Source organism: Orcinus orca, chromosome 2, assembly GCF_937001465.1.
Source record: "Orcinus orca chromosome 2, mOrcOrc1.1, whole genome shotgun sequence".
Lineage (NCBI taxonomy): Eukaryota > Metazoa > Chordata > Mammalia > Artiodactyla > Delphinidae > Orcinus > Orcinus orca.
In genome coordinates, this window is record NC_064560.1 from 107,937,565 (window position 1) to 107,947,687 (window position 10,123).

Below are 10,123 nucleotides of genomic sequence, written 5' to 3' on the forward strand. Positions count from 1 at the left end.
ACCAATTCTGTTTCAGAGACCACAGCCTTAGGGCTCTAGATCCTTCTCCATCTATATGCAACTTTTCCACCCTTCATAGTATAGTTCTGTTCCTTGGTTGTGCCCACATTTAACATAGTACCTGCCTTCTCTCCCATCCTAGATACAATCCCAAAGTTAGAAATTCCCTTACCAACACCACCAGTTATCCACACGAGAGATACCCTTTGATCTCTGAGCCAGAAAGTGATGCTTCTACTGTCACCCTTCAGGGCAATTTATTTAGGGAAGAGTTGTAGAAAGGGCAAGTCCATCTAAAAGCAACCTTCTTTCTTGGCACTGAGGACTGAAGGGTATTGTTTTAAAGCCTTCAATAAGGCTCCATGTACCTCTGTGTTTCTCAGCTTCTGCCATCTATAGAGAATACACCTGTTCTCAGAGGACTGAAAAACCATATGGTCTCCACCCTGTTGTTGGGATATAGTTGCAATCATGGCTAGAATTTTATTAGTCTGAGTTTGACCTTTTTCTGTGTGTATTCACTAGCTTAGCAATTTAACTACTCTGAAACTCTATTAGTACCAAGCTCAGTAAGCTCCTAATTTGTACACTGGAGGCTCCTTGCAAGCAAGAACTGTGCCTTTTGGTTCTGTATCCCCAGCACTTAGTACCCTGCCTGGTATGTAGTACTGTTCAGTGAAATCCCTCCTAGAGATAGATTCTGTCAAGAACTGTAAAGAGTCTGAGTTTTACCCTACTTGCAAGTTAACAAGTTAGCCTGTCATAGTTTCATGGATGCTGGTAGAAGACATGAGACTCCTGTGTCAGAGTCAAAAATGGTTTATTACTCATAGCAATAGTAGTAGCTAGAGTATCTGCCTTTTTAAAGTCCGTTCCCCAAGACCTAGTTTCCATAGAGCAATGGGAATAGGGCCAGTTAACACCTGTACATGAAGAACTCTGAGCTTAGGGAGCCAAAATCTTTGTTTTACTTTGCAGAATTTTCATGGTTTTATTTAACACAAATAAAACTTGCACGTGAACTGTTCATTTTCTTCACTGTGCAGCCTGGCATTGTGATCAGTGACTCACGGCCAGCTGGGCTGCTCTTTCCACAATGCCTTTGAGGTTCTTGGAAGAAATGAGAGCCATCTCAGCAAGATTTGTTGCACATCAGCAGCACTTCCAGCTTTTTGATGTTGTAGACCAGAAACTTCTAGAAGCCACTAGGCAGCATGTGCTTCATTTTCTTGTTGCTGCCATGACGAATATTGGGCATCAAGATCTGGCACTTGAATCTTCTCTGTACCCTGTTATCGATGCCTCTGGGTTTCTGCCAGTTACACTTAATTTTGACATATCAGCCTGACTGGTGCTGGATGAACTTCCTGGTCTTCTCTTTGATCACTTTGGGCTTCATAAGGTGTCTGAGAACAGTCATGATGCTGGGTTGGAGATGGCTGCTACCTCCCCTGAATCTTTTATAATGGGCAGTAAATATGCCTACCCTTTACTCCAGAAGGACACCCTGTTGCCATCAAACATTCTTGAAAAGGTAGTGTGGAACAAAGTGCAGTTGGTGCCTCATTTACAGGACTTGCAGAAATGGGAATGACCCACAGAGAAATGTCTCAACAGACGGCTGAAGTGAAGCAGAGGTGGCAGCAGCCTGAAGTTCACTTGCTCCTGCCCAACCCAATCTCAGAAGCCTCCAAGAGCAAACAGTTTTTTCAGTGTTTCAGGAGCACTCTGTTCATTCTGGCTTCTACTTCTTTGGTGGTCCAATACTCCCTGCCTTGAATGCCTTTTCCTTACTCCTCTACTATGTAAATCTTATTCATCTTTCTAGATCAGATTCAAATTCCACTCTCCTGTAAAGCATTCCCTGACCAGCCCAACTCACAGTGATTTCTTCTCCGATATTACAGAGTGATTATTACCTATATCAATCATATTGACACTTAGGAAGTAACAATAATAACACCAACAACCTCTGACATTTGTGTTTTGTGTATCATTTTACCTTTTACTAAGTATTTTTACACAAACTATTCCCTTTGACTCTCACAGCAATCTGCAAGACATGCAAAGGAAAATATTATTTTCAATTTATAGATAAGGAAAAGCAGAAATTCAGAAACGTGCCCAAGGTCACCTAGTTAATAAACAGGTCATCAGATTTAGCATTAGTTCCCAGGCTCATAATGGCTGCACTATGCCATTTCTTCTTGCTGTTTAAACTCCCAAATGGATTTATTTCATGTAGTGTTAAGTCTCAGAGAGACTTGATACTTTCCCTCTGGTCAAAGAGTAGGGGTGGAGATTAGAGTTACAGCAGAGTCTAGTGGTTAAGGGTCCTGAGTCAGACAAACCTGCTGTGGAGAGATTTCTTGGGCTCACCAATATACAGGTTGCCTCACCTTCCAGAACATGGAGCTAAACCACATTTCGCAGGTTCCCTTGCATCCTAGATTCCCACGAGACTGAGTTCTAGATGATGGAATGTGGGCAGAAGTGATGTCACTACTTCCAGGTCTGACCTTGAAACATCCTATTCAGTCTTCCATGCTCTCTTTCCATCACTCCAGGCTGACTGATGATGGGGAGATCTTGAAGCTACAATATGCTTAAGCCGTAAGATGGAAGGGGCCTGTGTACATGAGTCACTGCTTAGAGGTGAGCTGCCTAAGAGAGCCACCTGATGAGGACCATCCACGCTGCACTTTGCCCCAGCAAGAAACACATTTTATTGTGTTACATTACTATGATTTTGGCATTGCTGAACCAGTTACCCTACCCTAATACACTTGAGATTAAAATCCAGCACTATAATCCACCAGTGTAGTGTGACTTTCTGTGTGGTACTTAGCCTTTATTTACCCATTTTTATGATGGAAATAATAATAATACCTATCTTACAGAATGCTTGTGAGAATTAAATGAGACAACATATGCAAAGGACTAAGCACAGTGTCTGGCACATAGTATAAATGCTATTTAATCAATAAATACTATTAACTTTTCATGTTATTATTTCTAACATTTTCTGCTGGTTCCAAACAAAACTTTGAATTTCTGTTTTTCCAACTTGTGTTAGAGGAGAAAAGACAGTGCTTCCTCTCACTCTGATTACCTTATGATAATGAGAATGAGAATGGCTCAGGGTTAGTCAGGGTTAGAGTCAGTCTGCACACAGACCTTGTTTTCTGGGTGTCCTGTCAATCCATTCTTCCCTGCCCCTAGGGACTTAAAACCAGTGAGGAGGGGAGTTCCCTGGTGGCCTAGTGGTTAGAATTCCAGGCTATCACTGCCATGGCCTGTGTTCAGTCCCTGGTAGGGGAACTGAAATCCCGCAAGCTGCATGGCCAAAAAAAAATTTTTTTAAATAAAATAAAATAAAACCAGGGAGGAAAAACAGCAACAAAAAATTTATAAAGCTATTGCCATTGCAAAAATAAAAAATCAAAATCTTCTGAAAATCTCTGAATATCATACTGGAAATATGTATTTCTAACTAAAGGTGACATTTGATAATGCTTAGTCTTAATATTCACAATGAATTCATCAGCTGTGGTTGGGTCATTTGAAATGACACAACTAAATCTTTCAAGTAAAAAAATTCGGGGCTTCCCTGGTGGCACAGTGGTTACGAATCCGTCTGCCAATGCAGGTGACACAGGTTCGAGCCCTGGTCCGGGAAGATCCCACATGCCCCGGAGCAACTAAGCCTGTGCGCCACAACTACTGAGCCTGCGCTCTAGAGCCCGTGAGCCATAAGCTCGTGCACCTAGAGCCCATGCTCTGCAACAAGAGAAGCCACCGCAATGAGAAGTCTGCACACCGCAGCGAAGAGTAGCCCCTGCTCGCTGCAACTAAAGAAAGCCCGCGTGCAGAAACGAAGACCCAATGCAGCCAAAAATTAATTAATTAATTTTAAAAAATTCTATTCTTTGGGTGATAATGATGTGTCAGTGTAGTTTCATCAGTTGTCACAAATGTATGACTCTGGTGGGAATTCCCTGGTGGTCTAGTGGTTTGGATTCCACGCTTTCACTGCTGTGGGCCCGGGGTTCAATCCCTGGTCATCCCACAGGCCACAAAATGTGGCCAAAAAAAACCAAACGAAAAAAAAAACAAATGTATGACACTGGTGAGTGATGTTGATAATAGGAAAGGCTATTCATGTGTGGAGGCATGGGGCGTGTGCGAACTCTCTGTACTTTCCACTCAATTTTGCTGTGAACATAAAATTGCTCTAAAAAATAAAGTCCATTAAAAATTCTATTCACCATTACTGAATTGAACTTATAATTATAAATACTTTCTCTAATGGGATAATTATGTTATTAAAAAGAAATTACTAGAGTTTTATCTTGAAATGATTGGCACAGAGTATTCCCAGTACATTTTTTTTTTCTCTAGCTGGTGACAACATAAACTGAAGCTCAGATTGAGCCACCTCTCTGACACTTGGGAAACTGATGACAGGACAGATAAAGGCCTGTCACGGCTGATTTCATGTTATGACTTGTTAATGTGTCCAGCCTACCCACAATGGTTCAGGGAATTAAAAAAGGATCCCAAGGGTATGCAGCAAGAACATTTCTTGCATGAGCAGATTGGGAAAATAAAGAACATTTTTTTGAAAATTTGCTTGATGGCCCAGGTTTAAATATAGGCCATAGGATAAACAGCACTTTTCATTCATCCTCTTGCCAATTATCCTGTTGCTTGCTCTCACCTTGTCTACTGAACAAGTAAACATGGAAAAAGCTATAGGCTCTGAAATCAGTCAGCCTGGATACAAATTCCAGCTATGCCTTGGCCAGATTATTGAACTTTTCAGGTGATTGCTTTCTTCATCTGTAAAACAAGAACATAATAGCACTGACCAATGGTGAATACCTAGGAACTGTTTTGTGCTTTGTTGTTAAAAGATTGAGAACCAGGTTTTGATACAAATTTGAAATAAAGTATACCAATCTAAAAACTCCTGAGGGATTAATCACAAAACTGGTAACAGGGGACTTCCCTGGTGGCGCAGTGGTTAAGAATCCGCCTGCCAATGTGGGGGACATGGGTTCAAGCCCTGGTCCGGGAAGATCCCACATGCTGTGGAGCAACTAAGCCCGTGCGCCACAACTACTGAGCCTGCGCTCTAGAGCCTGCGAGCCACAACTGCTAAGCTCATGCACCACAACTGCTGAAGCCTGTGCACCTAGAGCCCATGCTCCACAACAAGAGAAGCCACTGCAATAAGCCCGCGCACCACAACAAAGAGTAGCACCCGCTCTCCACAACTAGAGAAAACACACGCGCAGCAACAAAGACCCAATGCAGCAAAAAATAAATAAATAGAAAAAAATTTTTTTTTTTTTTTTTTTTGCAGTATGCGGGCCTCTCACTGCTGTGGCCCCTCCCGCTGCGGAGCACAGGCTCCGGACGCGCAGGCTCAGCGGCCATGGCCCACGGGCCCAGCCGCTCCCCGGCATGTGGGATCCTCCCGGGCCGGGGCACGAACCCGTGTCCCCTGCATTGGCAGGCGGACTCTCAACCACTGCGCCACCAGGGAAGCCCAGAAAAATATTTTTAAAAAAACAAAAACAAGACTGGTAACAGGAGATTTTAGTACAAATAATCAATTTATTAATCTCCTTAACCTCTCACTAACCCCTTCACCCTTCTAATACTAAAAGTTTATACACACAGTTTTGGAATATGAAATATTTTATCAAAATATACTAATGTTCCATATTATTAAGGAACTATAATCTTGGGATTGCTTGCATTTTTTCCAATTGTTTACTGTTAAACAGAAAGCCTATTGAGAGATTTTATAAACATTAAAATTTGAAAAATCATTTCTATTTTCTTTTTTATACAGCTATTTTCATTTTAAAACTGATTTATCATGCAGTCATATTCTAAGAAAAGCTTTCAATGAAATTATATAAAATACACTGAAGTTATAATTTAATACACTTTTATCTGGTTCAAGTGCTAAGAGGTTTAGTTCAGCCCAGGTTAATCTGTGTTGCACAGAGCATAATGGTTCAGTTCTGGACCTAAGGAAGGTTTGATCCGAAAATTTGGACCTCTCTACCAGCTCAAAGAGATTCAAAACCTTGGTTTGGCCTAGAATTGAACTAGTCCCTCCAGAAATCCTCCAATGAGAATTTACCTAAAACAAGTTAAAATCAGACCAAGGTCTAAGTCGGGGATGAGAATTTTTCACTTTGATGCATTCTACCTTAATTATTTTTAAAAAATTACCTAAAATATATTTTTTTAAGTAAATGCAAGGTGCAGCAGACAGTATACTCACACAATACTCATTTTCTCTCATACACTTTCTCCCACTTCTGCCCAGCTTATAGCAAGTAGTTGGAACCATGTGACTAGATCTGGTCAATGGGCTTTAAGGGGAACTGATGTGTGTCACTTCCAGGTCAAGGCAGAAAAAAGCCAGTGCTTGATTCTCTAGATTTCCTTCTTTCCACTCTGACTCGAGTGGCCTCATGGGTCCTTGAGTGACAATGTGGAGTAAAACCCACTGCCTACCAGCCTGGAACAGTGTGTCAGAGAAATAAATTTTTGTTGTTTTAAACCACTGCAACTTTGGGGTTGTTTTTTACAATAATTTAATTTAGTCTGTCCCAATTCACAATACTTCCTTAAATGCAACCTGTTCTTTCACTCCTCATGCTTTTGCACATGCTGTTCACAATACCTGAAAGGTCCTGGCACCTCAACCATCAAGCCAGCTCTTTATTTCAGGATCCAGCCCCAGTATCTTGTGCCTAATGAAATGCAGAATGACATACAGAGGAAAGAGTATGGGTTTCAGAATTTGCTAGGCTCAGGTTCAAATGTGGTTCCATCTCTTAAAAGCTAGGCAACGTGAGAAAAGTTATTAAACCTTTCTCTGCTCTAGTTTCCTTATCTACAAAGTGAGGAAAATAACTTCATTGGATATTTGTGAGATTAAATAACATCAGGGGTATAAATTGCTTAGTGCAATGTTTACCACATAGGAAAAATACTAGCTGTATTATAATTTCCAGGCCTCCACCACCCCAGCTCAATTCAGATGCATTTTCCTCTTGGTTTCCATAGTGCCTCTATTATAACATTAACTGTCTTCCATTATATTTTTTTACATCCATGTCTATATTCCCCATTAACCTATGAATAACTAGAAGTTAGTGGCATTGTCTGATTTTGTTTGCAGTTCTATTCCCAGCACCTAGAACACTCTGTTCGGCAATAAGAAGTATTCTACTAATATTTGTTAAGTAAACTCTTCTTGATGTGCTCAGCACAGTCCATCTTTAATAAATTTTTATTGATTGGATGAATAGAGCAATGAATAAATGATTATCTCTTGCCTTTCCCCATAAGTAAACTGACTTTTTCAAAGGGGAACCATTTTAACCTACTTCCTATAAGCCTCATCTCATTCCTGCTGCTTTCTTCTCTCATGGCAGACTGGCTACCTATTTATTAAAATTGTGTCCTCTTCCATAACATACTTCTGGAAAACATTTATCATTCCCCTTGCAACTAGGCAGTGCTTTGTGACTAATTCTCACCAATGGAAAGTAAGCAGAAATGATGTATCTTCCTTCAAGCTGAGGCCATAAAATACCTTCCTTGAGATCCTCCCTATCCATTGGTTCCTTCTGTTGGATGCAGAGAAACCAATGGAGGATACCAATACCTGAGAAGATGCTGGAGCCACCAGATGAAAAGTGCTTGGAGCTTGAGTGCCTGAATGACTGTGTGGAGTAAACGTCTACTTACTTCATCCCAACCAATCAAATTGGACTATGAGATTAATAAGAAATGATTATTCTGTTAGGCATTGGGATTTTGGATTGTTTATCACCTTCAGAGCCTTATATTCACCCATCCAAGGCTGGGATAAAAAGCACTTAAGCAGCCTGGCACACACCAGTCATCCCCCCCAATCTGTAAGTACTTGAAAGAAGCAGGTTCTCTTGCAGTGCTGACCCCTGGCTCCTGTGTTTTCCACCACTTCCTCCCTGACTGAGATCTAGAATGGGACTTGGTCAGTGCTGCCAGCGGAGAACTAAGGAGTTGCAGTTCTTTATGCCCACGAGGTGCCCTGTTCTGGTAATGGGCACTGCTTCCTGAGGCTGGGTTCCAACACTGTTTATAAAGCTTAGTCCTGCTTTGGGATTTTTTAGCTTAATATCCCAGGAGTTCCTAAGAATGAGACCTTGCTTCGCTTTTGCTGGGTCCTGCACCAGAGCTCTGCCCCCTAATCCAAAGGCCATTACATGTTAATTAACCATGGTGAGCATGGTAAGTTGGCTTTCTGTCTGTTTGTAGTCTTGAGTTTTGCCTACCCCCTTCATAACTTATGCTGGGAAACCTCGCTCTGCCCTGATGACCTAGCTGCAGACCAAACATTTGCTTAAACTATGTCTATTTCTCCTGCAGTTCACTGAGGCACCTTTGCCCTGCTGAGCTGTCAGAGCCTTTACATTCAGCTGGGCCCACACCTTCCTTTCACCACCTGGGATGGGTGGGTCTGGGGCAAAGTATCCTCCTGACATTCCTCTCCAGCCTAGAGTAAGCAGTGCAGCCTCACAGGGACGTTCTGAGATTAGCACAGTTCAGATGTCATCAGGTCCTTTGTTTTTCATTGCATTTAGTATTTCAGTGAATGTTTTATATTGTGATAAATATACTTTAATTTTAGAGTATAGCAAATAGGTTAATGGTTTTAGAGCCTTATATTTTTATGAGATATGGATACACTACATTACATTTAGGGCATGCTTGGCATGCAAACATTATTTTATTGCACTAAATCAAGTCTACTGGTACCTCAGCTTAACAGTTAATGACTTAATATGCAAGTTTACTAAAGTCCTAGCCAGTCGTCCTATTGCACAGTCACCAAATACCCAAGCATTTAAAGTGCCTTTCTTCTTTAATCTCATTTTTGTCCTACAGTCTTTTCTAATGTGCCTTGCTTTCGTTTGCTGGCCTGTATTTTTACTGTCCAGCTAAATAGACAAAGTCATTTCTAAACAATGACTTTTATTATTGAGCTTAAGGAAATTAAAAAATAAAATCAAACTTGCTACATGTAGGTACAAGTTGCCAATAGTCAATTCTCGGGAAAGCAGCTACTAGAAGTAGTCTGTCCTATACTCCTGGCAGCAACAATGACAATAAAAGCCTTGCCCTACAGATGTTCTGGAAACACCCAGTTTCCATCCTAGAATGGCTTTTCACTCAAACTTTATTATCTACACTAAGGATGTTTGCAGAATCCAGTGAGATAGCTAACACTGAGTGTGAACTATATGCCAGATATTGGGCAGCACATTTTACATACTCCTTTACTCATTGCAGCATTTTTACAAGGTAGGTGCTATGATTATTACTATCCCTCCTATTTTACAGATAAAGAAACAGAGGTTTAGATGCTTTAGGGAACGTGGTCAATGTCACAGTGTGTCAATTAGGATGAATTCGGCTGCAAGAAATAAAAACTTATGAGGAGTGGCTAATACCAGTGCCTCTCAGATTTTAATGTGAATAAGAATCACCTAGGATCTTGTTTAACTGCAGGTTCTAGTTTAGTAGGTTGGGAATTGGGGGTGAGATTCTATATTTTCAATAAGCAACCAAGTGATGCCAATGCTGGTCTGGAGACCATACAGTGAATAGCAAGTGTTTAACCACAAAAACACTTATTGTTTACTTAGTGAGAGGTTTGGAGGTAGGCAGTTCCAGGATTTATTCAACAGCTCTACAGTGTCCTTCAGGACACAGACTCTTTCCATCTATCTGATGTGTCATCATAAATAAGTTTTTTTATCTTAGGCTATTTCCTCATGGTCACAAGATGGCCATCTCTGCTCCAAGTGTCACATCTGTATGTGGCTAGAAACACAATTCATTCCCCCTGAGACTGGACACATTGCCAGCTTAAAAAAAAAAATCTAGCAAGGAAGACATGGAGGTAAGTGGGGAATGGAAGTGGGGAAAGGCATTAAACATGTATGCCATAGCTAAGAAATAGTATAGCCAAGATTCAACCCATCTGTATCCAAAGCTATACTACTTTGCATCTGTTGAATTAACTGTAGCTGAGGTGACCCGA

General features: G+C 41.0%; 1 pseudogene; it reads right to left on the minus strand.

The window, feature by feature from the left end:
• Positions 1 to 501: 501 nt before the first annotated feature.
• On the minus strand, positions 502 to 1,548 carry LOC101271137 (60S ribosomal protein L32-like; annotated as a pseudogene).
• Positions 1,549 to 10,123: the final 8,575 nt, after the last annotated feature.